The sequence below is a fragment of the Nerophis lumbriciformis genome, linkage group LG11 (assembly GCF_033978685.3).
Source record: "Nerophis lumbriciformis linkage group LG11, RoL_Nlum_v2.1, whole genome shotgun sequence".
Lineage (NCBI taxonomy): Eukaryota > Metazoa > Chordata > Actinopteri > Syngnathiformes > Syngnathidae > Nerophis > Nerophis lumbriciformis.
Window position 1 is genome coordinate 35104182 of NC_084558.2, and position 21646 is coordinate 35125827.

The 21646-nt window shown below is 39.8% G+C and overlaps 1 long non-coding RNA gene across 1 annotated transcript; it reads left to right on the top strand.

Moving 5' to 3' along the window:
- The first annotated feature begins 1342 nt into the window (after positions 1-1342).
- Positions 1343-19253, top strand: LOC133610039 (uncharacterized). Its single transcript, XR_009815821.1, has 3 exons — positions 1343-1417; positions 9828-9904; positions 18765-19253. It is a non-coding gene; the product is annotated as an uncharacterized lncRNA (long non-coding RNA).
- Positions 19254-21646: the final 2393 nt, after the last annotated feature.

Below are 21646 nucleotides of genomic sequence, written 5' to 3' on the forward strand. Positions count from 1 at the left end.
CTTTGCAAACCAGTAATTATAGTCTGCAAATGATGTGTTGTTGTTGAGTGTCTAGAGCTCGGCAGTGTAACCGTGTAATACTCTTCCATATCAGTAGGTGGCAGCCGGTAGCTAATTGCTTTGTAAATGCAGGTAAAAAGGTGTCTTATGCTTAAACCAAAAATTAACAAAAGGTGAGTGCCCCTAAGAAAAGGCATTGAAGCTTAGGGAAGGCTATGCAGAACGGAAGTAAAACTGAACTGGCTACAAAGTAAACAAAAATTGATTGATTGATTGATTGAGACTTTTATTAGTAGGTTACACAGTGAAGTACATATTCCGTACAATTGACCACTAAATGGTAACACCCGAATAAGTTTTTCAACTTGTTTAAGTCGGGGTCCACTTAAATTGATTCATGATACAGATATATACTATCAGATATATACTATCATTATAATACATAATACATAAAACAGAATGCTGGACGACAGCAAAGACTTACTGAGGAGCAAAGACGGCGTCCACAATGTACATCCGAACATGACATGACAATCAACAATGTCCCCACAAAGAAGGATAAAAACAACTGAAATATTCTTGATTGCTATAACAAAGTAGATACGGGAAATATAAGATATGAAACTGCTACAGGAAAATACCAACAAAAGAGAAAAAAACACCAAAATAGGAGCGCAAGACAAGAACTAATACACTACACACAGGAAAACAGCAAAAAACTCAATAAGTCAGGGTTTGATGTGACAGGTGGTGACAGTACACCTACTTTGAGACAAGAGCTATAGTGATGCATGCTTGGTTATGGTTTAAAGTCACATCCAGCAATTGCGACAATGACTTTTAACTGTCAACTGAGTATATGATTTCTGCTGGTGGTGGTTTTTTCAACGCAAAAAATGTGCCTTGGCTCAAAAAAAGGTTGAAAAACACTGGTTTATATGGCCACCCTTAGTGTGACATGTATGGCTGTTGACTAAAAATACCCTTCATTCTCTTGCACATGGAGTGATCTAAATCAACATGATCATTAAAATTGACTTAATAAGTGTCAGCTTTTCTTGACTTCCTCAACTTAAGACCAATTTCACCGTCCAAATTACAAATGCGATGAGGTGGGTAAGTCCAAGTCTTTACATTCGGTGCAAAGGTTGCCTTATAATCGCTTACCAACATAATCTATCATTTCTACACGTCAAGCAGTGAGCCTACAATAGCGTGTCGTCATAGTGTTAAAATAAAGTAACCCAAAGATACCATTGCTATCGAACCCTCATATCTCTCTGAACCAAACCTAAAACTAAGCTAAATAGAAAACAAACTACCCCTGTGAGTTGGTATGATCTGATGAAGTCTGTGATGACATCATCAATCTGGCGGCTCCGCCTCAAACATTTCTGAAGATGAGCTGCCACCACATGTAAGTATATTGCAGCAGTTAAATTAATACATTTATCTGATACTAAATGAAACCAGAAGTCTTATAAATGCTTGCAAACCAATAACTTTGATTGATTGATTAATTGAGACTTTTATTAGTAGGTTGCACAGTGAAGTACATATTCCGTACAATTGACCACTAAATGGTAACACCCGAAAAATGTTTTCAACTTGATTAAGTCGGGGTCCACTTAAATTGATTCATGATACAGATATATACTATCATATATACCAGGGGTCGGCAACCCAAAATGTTGAAAGAGCCACATTGGACTGAAAATACAAAAAACAAATCTGTCTGGAGCCTCACAAAATTAAAAGCCATATAGTGTGTCATGAGATGTAATTGAATTAAGAGGACTTAAAGGAAACTAAATGAGCTCAAATATACCTACAAATGAGGCATAATGATGCAATATGTACATATAGCTAGCCTAAATAGCATGTTAGCATCGATTAGCTGGCAGTCATGCAGTGACCAAATATGTCTGATTAGCACTCCACACAAGTCAATAACATCAACAAAACTTACCTTTGTGCATTCACGCACAACATTAAAAGGTTGGTGGACAAAATGAGACAGAAAAAGAAGTGGCATAAAACACGTCCTAGAAAGTCGGAGAAAGTTATATATGTAAACAAACTACGTGAGTTCAAGGACCGCCAAAATTAGTAGGACAAAACGGCGCTCGCCAAATACTCGAATCAGTGAAGCATGTTTAATATAAACAGTGTGCTTTATAAGAATTAGGGAGGTTTGTGTCATGTTTGTCTTCCTACAGAAACCATATTAACACAAAAAATATGTTTTTTTCCCCCTCATCTTTTTCTATTTTTCATACATTTTTGAAAAAGCTCCAGAGAGCCACTAGGGCGGCGCTAAAGAGAGCCGCGGGTTGCCGACCCCTGATATATACTATCATAATACAGTCATCACACAAGATAATCATCAGGGTGTATACATTGAATTATTTACATTATTTACAATTCGGGGTGTGGGGGGTTAGGTTTGGTTGTTATCATCAGTCATCAACAATTGAGATCAGAGAAATGGATATTGAAACAGTGTAGGTCTGACTTGGTAGGATATGTACAGCAAGTAGTGGACATAGAGAGAGAGAGAGATCAGAAGGCATAAGAACAATATCTGCATTTGATTGTTTACATTTGATTATTAACAACAATCCGGGGAGGGTGTTAGTTTAGGGTTGAAGTTGCCTGGAGGTGTACTTTTATTGCGGTTTTGAAGGAGGATAGAGATGCCCTTTCTTTTACACCTGTTGGGAGCGCCTTCCACATTGATGTGGCATAGAAAGAGAATGAGTTAAGACCTTTGTTAGATCGGAATCTGGGTTTAACGTGGTTAGTAGAGCTCCCCCTGGTGTTGTGGTTATGGCGGTCATTTACGTTAAGGAAGTAGTTTGACATGTACTTCGGTATCAGGGAGGTGTACTTAATGAGGTGAATTAGACCTGTTGAGACGAGTGATTAGTACCAAGTTCATCCAATCTGTCACATGGCCAAAGCTCCGAAACAACCAAAGAAACGAAAAGTTTTGTCTGAGGAGGCAAACAAAGATAAAGGGAGCCTACCCAAATAAAAGGACAGTCAGGATCAACATTGCCTTGGCTTTTACTCAAAATCAAGGAGTTCCAGACCAATGCTGCCTCAATTGGCCCTGTAGTAAGTGACTTTTCATGCTCAAAAAAAAAATATGCTAATGCTAATGTTAGCTATTGGAAATTTGCCTGGTAGCAATGAATAGCCACCAGGGTGATAGTTCCTTTGAAAAAAAAAATCTCCCACCAGTCTTTCTTTGCTTCAGACTTGCCTACTTGGTAGTAGCGTCATGTTTGTAGCGCAATCTATGGATCATGTCTGATAAATAACATCAGCATAGACATAATATTTTTGCCAATATTACAGCGAACATCATGTCAGTATGCGCTAGTCATCATGGGAAATGTGGTCTTCTTCTGGCAAAACACTACCGCTTTTGGTCCACTGGCGCCGCCAAAATCAACCAAAACTGAAAGTTCTCAAGTGGGGCTTCAAAGAAACCAATGAATACAAATGATAGATATAATTATAAACAAGTTTTGCTTTTATTTGATCAAAAATTAGTAGTTTGAAATGACGCTGCATCTTACTGTTCGCAAAATTCTACTTTGAATACTGTTGTTCTTTTTAGACCAGATAAAAATGTTCACTTTATTTGGAATAATTTTCAAAGAACTAAATTAAGAGGCAATACTGTCCTTTTGCTTGAATAAAATACTTCCGTTAACAAAAAATGTAACATTGCCCAGTGAATGCAAATAAACAATCAACTCCAACTTTGAGATTAATAAAGTGCAAACTTTAAACTACTGTCTTGAATAAAATACTTTATTACACAAAAAAATATTATTATTATACATTGTATGAAACAATAAATAATCAAGTGAAACTATACCCCGGCCGAGTCATACCAAAGACTATAAATATGGGACCCATTACCTCCCTGCTTGGCACTCAGCATCAAGAGTTGGAATTGGGGGTTAAATCGCCAAAATGATTCCCGGGCGCGGCCACCGCTGCTGCTCACTGCTCCCCTCACCTCCCAGGCGGTGATCAAGGGTGATGGGTCAATTGCAGAGAATAATTTCGCCACACCTGGTGTGTGTGTGACAATCATTAGCACTTTAACTTAACTTAACTTAACTTAGTAGTTTCAGTAAAATACGGGCAGCTTTAGTGATCGTTCTCAACTGTGCTTCTTTCTAATCATACATGGCACCTTGTGTAAATGATTCCACCAAGGTAAGCTGCTTTTTTAGCCGGAGTTTGATTGTTGTTATGTTCTTGTTCGCCTTCTACAGAGTTGCATGTCCCGCACTCGGCTGGAGGCTTAGGTTTCAGATGCTGGAATAAGTTTGTTGTGCTGTTGCCTTTTTTGAAATAAACTCTGCAGCGTGCAGTCACTTGTTCCACGACTGTTGCCGTAAAACCCAAGTACTGACAACACTTTTCTTTTCTTTGGAGCAACCAGCTTGCTCTCGTTAGCGTTAGCATTAGCCATGTTTTGCTAGGTATGTGAATCTCCGCTAAGTAAGTGAGGGGGATGGCGGAAGCTACGGAAGTTCCTGGGGGCCAAGGAGCAGAGAAAAGTAGATTATTTATTTTTTAAATTGTTTGCAACAAAAAACTCGAATTTATCAGTAAAAATTGCCCAGGCCTACGAGAAACACTATTGAAGTCAGGAACTAACTTGTAGCATTTTGCACTTTTTTCTAATTATAAAACTCAAAACGTTCTCTATAAAATACAAAACCCAAAACCAGTGAAGTTGGCACGTTGAGTAAATCATACATAAAAACAGAAGACAATGATTTGCAAATCCTTTTCAACTTGTATTCAATTGAAAAGACTGTTAAGACAAGATATTTAATGTTCCAACTGAGAAACATTGTTTTTTGCAAATAATCATTAACTTAGAATTTAATGACAGTAACACATTGCAAAAAAGTTGGCACAGGGGCATTTTTACCACTGTGTTACATGGCCTTATCTTTTAACAACACTCAGTAAACGTTTGGGAACTGAGGAGACCAATTTTTGAGGCTTTTCAGGTGGAATTCTTTCCCATTCTTGCTTGATGTACAGCTTAAGTTGTTCAACAGTCCGGATGGTTCTTTTCCTCTTTGTTCCGGAGGACACAACATCCACAGTTTCCAAAAACAATTTGAAATGTGGACTCGTCAGACCACAGAACACTTTTCCACTTAGATTAGCCGGCAGAGTTTCTGGGTGTTGTTGATAAATGGCTTTTGCTTTGCATAGTAGAGTTTTAACTTGCACTTACAGATGTAGCGACCAACTGTAGATACTGACAGTGGTATTCTGAAGTGTTCCTGAGCCCATGTGGTGATATCCTTTAGCGCCTGAGGGATCGAAGGTCACGGGCATTCGATGTTGGTTTTGGGACTTGCTGCTTACGTGCAGTGATTTCTCCAGATTCTCCTAACCTTTTGATGATGTTACGGATCGTAGATGGTGAAATCCCTAAATTCCTTGCAATAGCTCGTTGAGAAATGTTGTTCTTAAACAATTAGCTCACGCATTCGTTCACAAAGTGGTGACCCTCGCCCCATCCTTGTTTGTGAATGACTGAGCATTTCATGGAAGCTGCTTTTATACCCAATCATGGCACCCACCTGTTCCCAATTAGCCTGTTCACCTGTGGGATGTTCCAAATAAGTGTTTGATGAGCATTCCTCAACTTTCTCAGTCTTTTTTGCCACTCGTGTCAGCTTTTTTTAAACACGTTGCAGCTAATATTTGCAAAAAAAAACTACATTTACCAGTTTGAAGGTTAAGTATCTTGTCTTTGCAGTCTATTCAATTGAATATAGGTTGAAAAGGATTTGCAAATCATTGTATTCTGTTTTTATTCACGGTTTATACAACGTGCTAACTTCACTGGTTTCGGATTTTGTATGTTTGTGTCAATTTCCGCATGTCTGGAACTAAATTAAATGGATAAACATAGTTCATCATGGAAAAAATGGCTTTGGTTTATGTACGATTCTGTCTTCATTGGACCTTTTGAGGTCTTTTTTTTTAATTTTATTATTTTTTTAAATTGACTGACTTATTTGACAAAACAAACCTTTCTCGTCTCCAAAATGGTGGCAATTGGGAGGTTTTGTTTAAAATTTAATTTTTTCCCATGAATAATGCATGCATCTTATGGCTCTAAATCAGTGGTTCTTAACCTTGTTGGAGGTACCGAACCCCACCAGTTTCATATGCGCATTCACCGAACCCTTCTTTAGTGAATTATTATTTTTTTTTTTTCAAATTCCAGACAAAGTTATGTTTTTTTACTGGTGCACAAAATTAACCGTGCATGAACATCACCTTGTTCAAAGAACAAAACAGTGCATGAACTCACAACATATTACTCACCTGCAAATCAGATGGAAAATTAGAGGGAACATTGTTTGGGGGTATCCATAATACGCCGACAGGGAGAAGTTTTTATTTACACGATGAGTCGGGTGTGTCTTGACCTTCACCGAACCCCTGAGCCCGACTCACCGAACCCCTAGGGTTCCATCGAACCCAGGTTTAGAACCACTGCTCTAAATGTAGGCATAAACAAGACGTGAGCATCGTCAAACGTTTGCTATTTGGCGCGGATACAAATTAGGATTCTTGAGGTCACACGAGTTAAATACATGAATGAACGCGCAAAAATGCCAACAAGAAAAAAGAAATGCAAACAAACCATGTGCGCGTACAAACAGAGCAAAGCAAGCCAAAACAAATAACAACAAATCCTCCCTTTGGCATCTCTGGTTTGCTGCCAAACACTGCTGCTCCTGCAGGCTCGCAGACGTAAACAAGCGACAATAAATCCATGCAGAGAAATACTTGATGAAGAGAATCTGATCAGACATGGACCGTCTTTCTCTAACCTTCTTTTTTTTTTTAAACAAGAGCAAGTGATTGCATTAACATGCATGTACTGAATGTAAGATTTTTTAAGGTTCCATAATATTCTAGTTTTAGAGGTTCCACAATAGTGTATTGGAAACGTGTTATTCACAATGTAGCCTTGATGCTAGAATTTAGACTCTTTAAAAGTGCTTTTGGTAAACCAACGCCGTGGTGTGTGTCTTGTAGCGTCAATGCTAATGAGCTGAGTTTGTGTGTCTCCAAGAAGCGCTATTTCCCACTTTAACTGTGCCCTTGTCCAATGTCAAATGCCATATATCACATTACAGCAACATACCATTCAGGAGTGAGACAGGAGGACACAAACGCTAACTACATGCAAACATTGTCATGATCCGTGGCCCGGATCATGTTTTGTTATTTTCTGTTAGTTTTGGACTCCCTCAGTTCCTGTTTGTGCACCTTTGGGTTTGTTTTAGTTTCCATGGAGATTAATTGGGTTCACCTGCCTCTGGTTAGTGGTCGGCACACTCACCTGTTGTCGACCACTAATCAGAGAGCTATTTATTCACCTTTCTCGCCACACTCGTCCTGGCTTCATTGTTTGCTTTATGCAACTTAGACTTAGACTTGGACAAACTTTAATGATCCACAAGGGAAATTGTTCAACACAGTAGCTCAGTTACAATGATGGAAAGTGTAAGGATGGAAAGGACAATGCAGGTATGAATAGACTAATATAGCGATAAAAAATCTAACATATATACGAATATATACATAATATGTGTACAGAATAATATATATATAGATATATTATATTATGTCCATAACATATATACAATATATACAACACATGTACAATATTCATACTTGCCAACATTGAGACCTCCGATTTCGGGAGGTGGGGGGGGCGTGGTCGGGGGAGGCGTGGTTGGGGGCGTGGTTAAGAGGGGAGGTGTATATTTACAGCTAGAATTCACCAAGTCAAGTATTTCATATATATATATATATATATATATATATATATATATATATATAAATAAATAAGAGAAATACTTGAATTTCAGTGTTCATTTATTTACACATATACACACACATAACACTCATCTACTCATTGTTGAGTTAAGGGTTGAATTGTCCATCCTTGTTCTATTCTCTGTCACTATTTTTCTAACCATGCTGAACACCCTCTCTGATGATGCATTCTGCTTCGTCTCCTTGTTGTGTGCGCAGTTGTGCACTGCACTCTCTAAAAGCCGTAGATGCTATTGTCACATATGCATGCACAGTAGATGGCAGTATTGTCCTGTTTAAGAGTGTCACAACATTGCTGCTTACGGCAGACGAACTGCTTTACGGTAGATGAAAACGCGACTGCTGTTGTTGTGTGTTGTTGCCGCGCTGGGAGGACGTTAATGAAACTGCCTAACAATAAACCCACATAAGAAACCAAGAACTCGCCCTCGATCATTCTACAGTTATAAGGTGATTGGGCAGGCATGCTGTTTATATTGTGGTAAAGCGGACTTGAAAACAGGCTGTCGACACGTCACTCAGGTCCGCCTGAATTTCGGAAGATTTTCGGGAGAAAATTTGTCCCGGGAGGTTTTCGGGAGAGGCGCTGAATTTCGGGAGTCTCCCGGAATATCCGGGAGGGTTGGCAAGTATGACAATATTACAGTATATACAGTATATGTGACAGCAGCAGCATAAAATAGAGAGTAGATACAGCAGGACATAGAAAATAGACATTATAAACAAAGAGAAGTAGCTAACATGTCAGGTGTCAGGTAATAGGCAGATGTCATCTATTGCTGTATGGCGAGTGATTATACAGCTGGATGGAGTGTGGAATGAAGGAGTTCTTGAATCGCACAGTTACGTTTGTAGTTCTTGTCTCCGAGTTTATGCTTCCTGTGCTAACCTTAGCTTCCCACGTTTTCCTTCTGCTTGTTTTGTGTTTTTGGTACGTGTTTAATTTTGAAGATTAAATCATGTTCTTACCTGCACACCTTGTCCGGAGTGGTCCGTCTGCATCCCGGGGGAACGAACCCCGCAGCAAGCTGTGACCCCCCGCACGTGACAAACATTACTAAATGCTAACATTACAGTCACGTTTTAACAGCAACGCCATGCTAGGTTAGCGTATTTGCTTAAGAAAAACAAAATAACAGGGTTTTCTGCAGGTATCAGCAAGTCTAATTTAATGCCTTTTTAAAGACACACTTAAGAACTTTCAGTTTTGGTTGAATTTGGCGGCACCAGTGGACAAAAGCAGTAGTGTTTTGCCAGATGAAGACCACATTTCCCATGAGGACTAGTGGATATAGCATCAAACTAACATGATGTCCGCTGTAATAATGGCACAAATATTATGTCTCTAATGGCTATACTGATTTCTCAATCCAGTTCTTGGATTGTGCTATAAACGTGACGCTACAAACTAAAAAATGTTGGGTTAAAAAATTACTCAATTTTAACCCAACTGCTGGTTCAGAAAAGGACGAACCCCTCTTTTGAGTTATTTTAACGTAACATTTTGGGTTAATTTTTTTCAACCCAACTTTTGCATTGAATTATTTAACCAAAAAGTTGAGTTCTGTTAACTTAATGTTGGGTTTTCCCAACCAAACTATTGGGTTGAATTAGTTAACCCAAAAGTTGAGTTATGTTGACTCAATGTTGGTTGATTCATAACCCAACTATTGGGTTGAATTTATTCAACACAAAAGCTGAGTTACGCTTATTTCAAACCCAACTATTGGGTTGCGCAATTTAGCGCTCCTTGACCCAATAGTTGGTTAAAAATTATCAATTGTATTACTGGTTTGTCCTACTCCTTCCCAACTATTGATCAAAATCATTTTTATTCCATTAAAATATACTCAAAAGCAAGATATGAGTGACATTTTTTTTTTTTTTACAATAATTGCTGTGTATGGTCATAGTTGTCACGGAGGGGTCGCATTTTACTGCGTGGATCGTTCTCCCAGGATGCCGACGGGACTCCAGAGGCAAGGTGCAGGTAAGGAAATGATTTAATGTCCATAAATCATATGTGATACAAAGAAAAGAGCACCAGCGTGCCGATAACACGGGAAGGTAACGGAATAGCGAACAATAAAAGCCTAGCATGTAATTAGGCAAAGAAAAAGGCGACACTTAGCTCAGGAATCAAATTAGTAGTCATGGTAACTGTCGCGTGGAAGCAAATAAGAAAGCCAGGCTGAGTGTGGCGAAAAGCAGGGAATAAGTTGCTCTCTCATTAGTGCCCAGGAGCAGGTGAGCGTCCCGAACCCTAATCAGAGGCAGGTGAAAACAATCTGCAGTCATGGCAACTAAAACACAAACCTAGGGGTGCTCAAAACAGGAACTGAGGGAGTCAAAAAACTAAACAAAAGTGACGGATCATGACATTAGTAGTTTTATACAGCATGCTCAAATATTTTCATGTAGATAAGATGTCTGATTGTAAAAAATGTTAATGAGATTAATCCTTAAAGGGGAACATTATCACCAGACCTATGTAAGCGTCAATATATACCTTGATGTTGCAGAAAAAAGACCATATATTTTTTAAACCGATTTCCGAACTCTAAATGGGTGAATTTTGGCGAATTAAACGCCTTTCTAATATTCGCTCTCGGACGTCACATCGGGAAGCAATCCGCCATTTTCTCAAACACCGAGTCAAATCAGCTCTGTTTTTTTCCGTTTTTTTCGACTGTTTTCCGTACCTTGGAGACATCATGCCTCGTCGGTGTGTTGTCGGAGGGTGTAGCAACACGAACAGAGACGGATTCAAGTTGCACCAGTGGCCCAAAGATGCGAAAGTGGCAAGAAATTGGACGTTTGTTCCGCACACTTTACCGACGAAAGCTATGCTACGACAGAGATAGCAAAAATGTGTGGATATCCTGCGACACTCAAAGCAGATGCATTTCCAACGATAAAGTCAAAGAAATCTGCCGCCAGACCCCCATTGAATCTGCCGGAGTGTGTGAGCAATTCAGGGACAAAGGGCCTCGCTAGCACGGCAAGCAATGGCGGCAGTTTGTTCCCGCAGACGAGCGAGCTAAACCCCCTGGATGTCTTGGCTCACATCAACCCTAGCTTCCCTGGCCTGCTGACATCAACTCCAAAACTGGACAGATCAGCTTTCAGGTAAAGAGCGCGGATGAGGGTATGTCTACAGAATATATTAATTAATGAAAATTGGGCTGTCTGCACTCTCAAAGTGCATGTTGTTGCCAAATGTATTTCATATGCTGTAAACCTAGTTCATAGTTGTTAGTTTCCTTTAATGCCAAACAAACACATACCAATCGTTGGTTAGAAGGCGATCGCCGAATTCGTCCTCGCTTTCTCCCGTGTCGCTGGCTGTCGTGTCGTTTTCGTCAGTTTCGCTTGCATACGGTTCAAACCGATATGGCTCAATAGCTTCAGTTTCTTCTTCAATTTAGTTTTCGCTACCTGCCTCCACACTACAACCATCCGTTTCAATACATTCGTAATCCGTTGAATCGCTTAAGCCGCTGAAATCCGAGTTTGAATCCGAGCTAATGTCGCTATACCTTGCTGTTCTTTCCGCCATGTTTGTTTGTGTTGGCTTCACTATGTGACGTCACAGGAAAATGGACGGGTGTTTATAACGATGGTTAAAATCAGGCACTTTGAAGCTTTTTTTAGGGATATTGCGTGATGGGTAAAATTTTGAAAAAAACTTCGAAAAATATAATAAGCCACTGGGAACTGATTTTTAATGGTTTTAACCATTCTGAAATTGTGATAATGTTCCCCTTTAATAAAATCCCCTTCAAGAAAAAAGTACCTTTTTAATAAAAAAACAACAACAAACTTTTACCCCAAAATGCGTTATTGAAAAATAACCCAAAAAAAACGTCTGCAAAATTATCGGGTTTATTTTCATTTATCATTCGATTATTTGACTTGTTGACTATCGGCCCCGACTTACAATTGCATGAACATTTTTACTGCCTCTGGGACTCAAATGTATTACTTTTTAATGCCATTTAAAGCCTTAGTTTTTGCAAAATCAGTTTAATGACTTGTGATGCTTTCAATGACCCTGACGAATAGTTGGCAGAACTTTTTTTTTAAGATGCGTAGCAAAGCCTTTAAAAAAATAAATCAAAAAGTCAATCAAAGTTTATTTATATAGCCCTTAATCACAAGTGTCTCAAGGGCTGCACACGCCACAACAACATCCTCGGCTCAGATCCCACATCAAGGGCAAGAACAAACTCAACCCAATGAGATACAATGAGAAACCTTGGAAGGGTCCGCAGATGTGGGGACAGCTATCATTCATAGTCTGCAGCGCCACGCACAAAGGGTCTGATGGGGTATTTATATGGATATTAAAATCCTCCATTATATTTATATTGTCGGCGTGCGTCACTAGATCAGCGACAAACTCTGAAATTTAACTGATAAAGTCCGAATAGGGCCCAGGGGGCCGGTAGATAACAGCCAGGTAGAGAAGCAGAGGTGCGACAGACCTCATAGTAAGCACTTCAAATGATTTATTTGTATTACTTAGGTTAGGGGTAAGGTAAAGATTTTAATTGTATATTAATGCGACCCCCCCACCCATTTTAAGGGGACGGGCAATATGTGCATTCGTATAGTTAGGAGGAGATGCCTCGTTAAGCGGGAAAGATTTGTCTTGTTTGAGCCAGGTTTTGCTGAGACCAATGACGTTAAGATTGTTGTCTCTAATGACATCTAACTAATAACGTTTTGGGAGACAAAAAAAAATAAATACACACATTTTTTACAAAGCAGTCCTCTGTGTGGTGGTGGGCAATTTGAGTGTTTTTATTCCATTTGAATGGCTTTTTCTTAGCTCTATGGTTACACAATACGGAATTGCTCAACTCCGAGTGACAATTGCATGTAAATAATTCACTATTTTGATTTTGAGCTCTGTGTGTTTGTCTCACGCGTGACCACACACACCAAAACAACGGCAGTTATACACAAGTGTAGAAAGCCGCTTGGAAATAATAGCAATCAAACAAAATATCTGACAATTACAACAGAGCGTACGTGATGATGTGTGCTTGTACGCTTGCCTGTTGACTATCCATATTTGTGTGGACATTTTGTGTGTGTGTGTGTGTGTGTCAGGGGTCACGGCGAGGTCAGAAGACTCAAGCACTGATTCAACTCTAATTACACACACGCTGATAATTAGAAACAAATTCCACCTCACGGATAGATGTGACCGTCTGCAGGTGATTCATCACACGGATGCTTTCAGGAACGGGAAAGGAGGAGAGACACATTAATGCATGTCTAATGAGGACCCAGATCCCATGATGCATCACAGAGGCGACATGGTGATTACTTAACATCAAAACGCCGTGACCTGAATGCGCAGACGTCACCTATTGCAGTGATATAGCATGATTAATACAAATAAAACATATGGCCGGTATCTTCACCTCAAACACCAGTGCTTGTTGTAAATACCTACTAATCGGATGTTGTTGTTCGTTAAGTTGTTGTTCTCATCCCTCTGTAGTCGTCCTATGTGCGTGTTTCTATGATACACGGTTGCCAAATTTTTAGTAAAGGACAAGAGTGAGACTTAAGTGGAATGATGCCGATTTGGCCTGTTTGAAAGTTGATTTTTACCTTAAGACTGATGTTGCAGCTCTCCCTGCACTGTGGCTTTGTAATGCTCGTCTTAGTCAACCCGAACTTAGAAATGAAAAACATCTCTACTGTTTTCTCTGCTGGCTCTTCTGTCTCACCCTCTGCATCTCTCAATTCGTATCTCTTCTATAACTCTGTCCTCTTTCTCCTCAATCTCTTCTGATCTCTCTCCATCGTCCGGTGCTGCCAACCCCTCACAAAGGAAAGTAGCTATTGGCTGTCATAAAGTTGCTAGAAGTCTCTAAATGACATCATTGATTACAATTGATGCTGTAGGAGAGGAATTACATGGTAGGAGACATAAAAAGTGAAGTAAAAAATGCTAATTATGATTAGAATCGTGAATTAATTTTCGTCTGTTGATTCTTCGTTTAGTTGTATTTTTTTTTGTTTTACATCGTTAATTGTTAGTGTCAAATTTCACCAAAATGAATTAACCAAATCTATTGACTGGCCATAAAATGACATGATGAAACATTTACATTAATTTCACTCCATAAAGTTAGACTTAGTAATCACACACACACACACACACACACACACACACACACACACACACACACACACACACACACACACACACACACAAACACACACACTAGGTGGGGTTAAATTACCCTCTGCATTTGACCCATCCCCTTGTTCCACCCCCTGGAAGGTGAGGGGTGGCTGCGCTTGGGAATCATTTTGGTAACTTAACCCCCAATTCCAACCCTTGATGCTGAGTGCCAAGCAGGGAGGTAGTGGGTCCCATTTTTATAGTCTTTGGTATGACTCGGCCGGGGGTTTGAACTCACGACCTACCGATCTCAGCGTGGACACTCCAACCACAAGGCCACTGAGCAGGCTAAACCAAAGCAGAAACAGTGGCTGCTTTGCACAGATGGGGTATGTGTCTCCTCATTGCTCTGACCAGAGTGGAACTTTATTGTCATTGCACTTAAAAGTACAAGAATTTGTGTTTTCAGTACAAGCTGTCTAAGAGCAGACATTCAGTAAAAAGGGGACCGCCTGTGAGGAAAGGCTCACAGCAGCACCGCTTGTACGTTGGGGACTGTGATGATCAGTTCCCCGGATCATGTTTTTCTTAGTTTAGTATTTCCTTAGTTGTTGATTTAGTTCTGTGTTTTGTTGTTGCCATGGGTGCTGATTATTGTCACCTGCCTCTGATTAGTGGTCGGGACGCTGACCTGCTCCCGGTCACTAATCAGAGAGCTATTTATTCCTGCCTCTCGCCACACTCTCCCTGACTGTTGTATTTGCAGCACGCAACAGTTACGTTGACTGAACTTGCTTCTTGCTCTTTTGTTTGGCTGGTCAGTTATTTAGCCTTTACCATAGCTTCCTGTGCAATTGGCACGATTTTCCTGTTTTTTGTATTCTTGCCTGATTTATTTGGAATAAATCATTCTTCCTACCTGCACACTGCTTCCGGATGTCCATTTGCATCTTGGGGAAACGACCTGCGCATAACCATGCGCCCTCGACGTAGCACAGGACATTGGAGTGTTAGGTGCTTTCATGTCTGCAAACATCCAAAAATGTTGTTAGATTTGTTGCTTGCTGTGGGTTCCCTCCGGGTACTCCGGCTTCCTCCCACCTCCAAAAACATGCACCTGGGGATAGGTTGATTGGCAACACTAAATTGGCCCTAGTGTGTGAATGTGAGTGTGAATGTTGTCGGTCTATCTGTGTTGGCCCTGCGATAAGGTGGCGACTTGTCCAGGGTGTACCCCGCCTTCCGCCCGATTGTAGCTGAGATAGGCTCCAGCACCCCCCGACACCCCCAAAAGGGACAAGCGGTAGAAAATGAATGTGAAAGTTGCTTCTGAATGGTTAACGTTGTATGGTGCCTTCCATGGATGGGTAGATTTAGGCACAATAACTTATGGATTTGTCTGGGATTTGGTCTTTCTGTCAATCAATCAATACTCAAACTACGACATCCTAACCCATAGGGTTCAATTTGATGTCGGTCCACCTTTTGCAGCTATTACAGCTTCAACTCTTCTGGGAAGGCTGTCCACAAGGTTGCGGAGTGTGTTTATAAGAATTTTCGACCATTCTTCCAAAAGCGCATTGGTGAGGTCACACACTGATGTTGTTTGAGAAGGCCTGGCTCTGTCTCCGTTCTTATTCATCCCAAAGGCGTTCTATCGGGTTCAGGTCAGGACTCTGTGCAGGCCAGTCAAGTTCATCCACACCAGACTCTGTCATCCATGTCTTTATGGACCTTGCTGGTGCACAGTCATGTTGGAAGAGGAAGGGGCCCGCTCCAAACTGTTCCTACAAGGTTGGAACTAAGGGGCCTGCTTTTAACCTGTGATTAGTGTTCTGTGTCTTGTAATGTCCCGTCTTGTAATGTCCAGTGTTATTATGTATTTTACTATGTAATGTTTTTATATTTCCTGTATTATGTATTATTACTTTGAACTGTTTTAGATTTTATTTTTTATCCTGTAAAGCGTCTTTGAGTACCCTGAAAAGCGCTATACCAAATAAAATGCATTATTATTATTATTATTAATTTCTTCTTCCGCGGGAAGCTGATTTGTTCTTTGCCAGAGTTCAGTATTGCTGATGGTCATCGGATGTAGAGAATCTTCCGCAGGCAGCTGTTAGTGAAGACCTGCACTTTTTTGACGGTGTCAGCTGTGGTTCTCCAGGTCTCTACTCCGTATAAGAGGACTGCTTTGATGTTGGAGTTAAAGAATCTGACTGTTCTTTCGAGATCCAAATGTTACGCAGTTGGGTAAACGCAACACGTGCCTGATTCGTGCTTTTATGTTAGCGTTTGTCAATCACACTGCCAAGGTGTAGATGAAGGATTCAACCTCTTCCAATTCCTCTCCATCCAGCGTGATTGCTCTGGTGTTGGCGGTGTTAGTCTTGAGGATCTTGGTCTTGCCTTTGTGGATGTTGAGTCCTACTTTTGCCGGAGTGCATGCCACGTTGTTGATCTTCTCCTGCATCTGTTGTTGGGTGTGTGAAAGTAGTGCCAGATCGTCTGCGTAGTCCAAGTTGTCCAGTTGTGCCCAAGGTGTCCACTGAATCCCGTTCCTTCCCTGTGCGGTGGAGGTCTTCATTATCCAGCCAATGACTAGCAGGAAGAGGAGGGGCGATAGACTTGTTTTGCTCAAACAATTGTATGTAATAGAAGACAAAAAGGAAGTAGTTTTACTATCGTGTTGATATACAAACCCCGTTTCCATATGAGTTGGGAAATTGTGTTAGATGTAAATATAAACGGAATACAATGATTTGCAAATCCTTTTCAACCCATATTCAATTGAATGCACTACAAAGACAACATATTTGATGTTCAAACTCATAAACTTTATTTTTTTGCAAATAATAATTAACTTAGAATTTCATGGCTGCAACACTTGCCAAAGTAGTTGGAAAAGGGCATGTTCACCACTGTGTTACATCACCTTTTCTTTTAACAACACTCAATAAACGATTGAGAACTGAGGAAACTAATTGTTGAAGCTTTGAAAGTGGAATTCTTTCCCATTCTTGTTTTATGTAGAGCTTCAGTCGTTCAACAGTCCGGGGTCTCCGCTGTCGTATTTTACGCTTCATAATGTGCCACACATTTTCGATGGGCACTAATGCACCCCCATTCCATCACAGATGCTGGCTTTTGAACTTTGCTTCGATAACAGTCTGGATTGTTCGCTTCCCCTTTGGTCCGGATGACACGATGTTAAATATTTCCAAAAACAATTTGAAATGTGGACTCGTCAGACCACAGAACACTTTTCCACTTTGCATGAGTCCATCTTAGATGATCTCGGGCCCAGAGAAGCCGGCGGCGTTTCTGGATGTTGTTGATAAATGGCTTTCGCTTTGCATAGTAGAGCTTTAACTTGCACTTACAGATGTAGCGACAAACTGTATTTAGTGACAGTGGTTTTCTGAAGTGTTCCTGAGCCCATGTGGTGATATCCTTTAGAGATTGATGTCGGTTTTTGATACAGTGCCGTCTGAGGGATCGAAGGTCACGGTCATTCAATGTTGGTTTCCGGCCATGCCGCTTACGTGGAGTGATTTCTCCAGATTCTCTCAACCTTTTGATGATATTATGGACCGTAGATGTTCAAATCCCTAAATTTCTTGCAATTGTACTTTGAGAAACGTTGTTCTTAAACTGTTTGACTATTTGCTCACGCAGTTGTGGACAAAGGGGTGTACCTCGCCCCCTCCTTTCTTGTGAAAGACTGAGCATTTTTTGGGAAGCTGTTTTTATACCCAATCATGGCACCCACCTGTTCCCAATTTGCCTGTTCACCTGTGGGATGTTCCAAATAAGTGTTTGATGAGCATTCCTCAACTTTATCAGTATTTATTGCCACCTTTCCCAACTTCTTTGTCACGTGTTGCCGGCATCAAATTCTAAAGTTAATAATTATTTGCAAAAAAAATGTTTATCAGTTTGAACATCAAATATGTTGTCTTTGTAGCATATTCAACTGAATATGGGTTGAAAATTATTTGCAAATCATTTTATTCCGTTCATATTTACATCTAACACAATTTCCCAACTCATATGGAAACGGGGTTTGTAGTTAAACTGTCAATAGCACTCACCATAAACACATTAGAACAGTTTACGGTTACAATGAATGTACTGGTATAGGTCTTTCGCCATACAAAGTCTTCTTACCTACATTCCTGTAATAGTTGGCCATCATTCCACTCTCTCAGCCACCTGTTTCCTGCTCATATAATCTGCAAACCAACATCTTAGTCTGTGATGTTTGCCGGGTTGAGTTGAGCCAGTTCATAAAGTTGTTTGGTACATTGTAATCTGCCGAATCATTGAGTCCCATGTCCATCCTGTATAATCATACTATCAGTGCAAGTGCAACATTACAGCCTTCATGATGAGGCAATCACACAACATAAAGTGGTGATTCTTTTTACTTACTCACGGCTGTCTGGGTACAATACATCGCCATCTGCAAGTTTTTCTATCTGTCTGCCAATTTGCAGGTCTGTCGGTCTTGCGAGACCACCTCTCATTTATCATTCATTCTGTCTCATATGCAGAACTTGACTTTGGTGTTAAACCAATATTGAACTGTTTCCCCATTGAAAAGGATGAAGGTGTGCCTTTGTTGACTGCTTTTATTGCTGTTGACATTTAGTTCCTGCTATCATGTTAAAGTTGCTTGCCTTCTTTGATTTCCCAACAGACCGGAACAAGAAGGAGGGGTTTGGATAAGGAAAACTGTGAAGTCGGACCAGGCGACTGGAGTGAGATTAAAAATGTCTCATTTGAGAGAAAACACAGGGACAAACTAATGGGATAATAAAACTAAATTGTTATTGTTTCTGCACCAAGCTTGAGGTTTTTGCCAAGTTGATAAAACAACACACAATGTTGTTGCCCATGCCTTGATCTTTCTGTCGGTTTTTGGCCTTCTCTTCATTTCTTCTTTTACCCTTTCTCCTTTGGACACAGTGCCCACAGAGCAGATTTTGATTGAGCTTTGTTTTTTTCCCTTAAGACCTAGAAGTTAGTCCTGTGCTTTGTACTGTAGTTCTGTTTTTTACAATGAACTCATCAGTGGTATTAATGCTGACCGGGGGGTTTGCACCATACCGCTATTAAAATGTTTGTTCCATTGCTGCTGTGTTGTGCTATAACCACTGAACAAATGAATAAACGCAACACTTTTGTTTTTGCTCCCATTTTTCACGAGTTGAACTCCATCCATCCATTGTCTACCGCTTGTCCCTTACTACTCAAAGATCAAAAACTTTTACTATACACACACAAGACCTATTCCTCTCAAATATTGTTCACAAATCTGTCTAAATCCGTGTTAGTGAACATTTCTTATTTGCCAAGATAATCCATCCCACCTCACAGGTGTGGCATATCAAGATGCTGATTAATCAGCATGATTATTGCACAGGTGTGACCACAGTAAAAGGCCACTCTGAAATGAGCAGTTTTGCTTTATTAAACATGCATGAGGAGGTTGAGGTGGGGGGGGGGGGGGTGTATATTGTAGCGTCCCGGAAGAGTTAATGCTGCAAGGGTTTCTGGGTATTTGTTCTGTTCTGTTTATGTTGTGTTACGGTGCGGATGTTCTCCCGAAATGTGTTCGTCATTCTTGTTTGGTGTGGGTTCACAGTGTGGCGCATATTTGTAACAGTGTTAAAGTTGTTTATACGCCCACCCTTAGTGTGACCTGTATGGCTGTTGACCAAGTATGAATTGCATTCACTTGTGTGTGTGAAAAGCCGAAGACATTAAGAGATTGGGACGGCACGCAAAGGCAGTGCCTTTAAGGTTTATTGGCGCTCTGTACTTCTCCCTACGTCCGTGTACCACTCCATACAGCGGCGTTTTAAAAAGTCATACATTTTACTTTTTGAAACCGATACCGATAATTTCCGATATTACATTTTAAAGCATTTATCGGCCGTTGATATCGGCAGTCCGATATTATCGGACATCTCTAGTGCTCACGCTACAACCTTAGTGTGCGTGCGTGCGTGCGTGCGTGCGTGCGTGCGTGCGTGCGTGCGTGCGTGTGTGCGTGTGCATATACAAGAGAGAGTGTATTTCAAAATACAAACTTTTCTAATTACGAACCCTGTTCAATAACCTATAAAGTTCGTAAATCCAGCTTCCATTGTATAATGGAGTAAAACAACACAAATAAAAGGTAAAAATACAGCAAAAATGTACTGAAAGGATGAAAAAGCCTTTGTCTCCCTAATAGTAAACATGTTCATATTCCCCCTCTTCTGATTATACCCTCAATGGTGAGCATTCGCAGCTCTAAAACGGCACTATAATGTTGTATTTTTACACATTTGTCACTTTTTACACACCTCCAGGCTTCTGTAACTGACAGCTAAATTACATTTTTGTGCATAGTTACACCCTCAGATGATGTGTGACTTGACTTCTGGTGGCGGTGATGATGATGACGATATTGTCGTTTTAATATACCGCTTATGTTCTCTGTCACGCTTCATCAAGCACAATCCTGTCCAGGAGCAGCAATGGAAGACAGAACAAATGAACACGGATACAAAAGAAATGAAAAAGTCAGTGATGCAGAGGAAGAATAAATGTGTTGCTTAGGCTTCGACAGGAAGACCTTTTTATTTTGTTACCTGAAGTTGCATTAATTACCCTGAGAATGTGTGGAAATGTCCACTTTTGAATGAACTATTATAGCACTTGTGCTCGCTCTCACAAAAGGGGGACATGCATGTATGTAATTGAAACATGCAGTTAATACAATGTATTTTACCTAGGAAGTGGGAGCAACCTTAGGTCACATTGCTTTTGAAGACAATAAAGTAAGAGACATTAAACCATAAAAAGCATACGAAACATAAATATTGAATACCATATTATACCAAAATAAAAGCAAGAATGCTTGCTTAATCTGTGTTAGGGGAAAGCCTTGAATTTATTGAATTGTTTCATAATGATATTCAATTCAACATATTTTAGACTGATTCCACAAACTGTTACATTGCTGTATAACCTATTGGAAAATATTTCAAATACATCAAAATTTTCTATAATCATACTGTTTTTATTATTATTATATATATGTATATATTTTTTTTTTACAGATTAATTGAAATACTGAATATTGCCAATCCTTTGACAGACTATTCTCTCCTATGGTAGTCGCTGGAGTTTATTTAGAACCAAGAGCCTATTAGGAGTTAATAATGTATTATGGAAAATGTTTTAATAAAAATACTTTGATTGATTGAGAAGTTTATTAACATCTTAAAGAATTGAATCTATGTAATGCTTTAAAAAGGCAAATGGTTGGCACAAAAAGTCAAAATGCTTGTTTCCATTGTGGACCATTAAGTATTCATCACATTTGATACATTCAATAATAAAATATATATAACCTATAACATGTATATAAAAAAATTACGTTAAAAAAAGGAATAAATTATGTACATATACGCAGTATACATGGCAGGTGATTTGAAAAACAATATATACAAAAAATTTAAGGGGGGGGGGCATATATAATGGAGAATGTTTTAATAAAAGTAATAATAACATTAACTAAAAAACAAT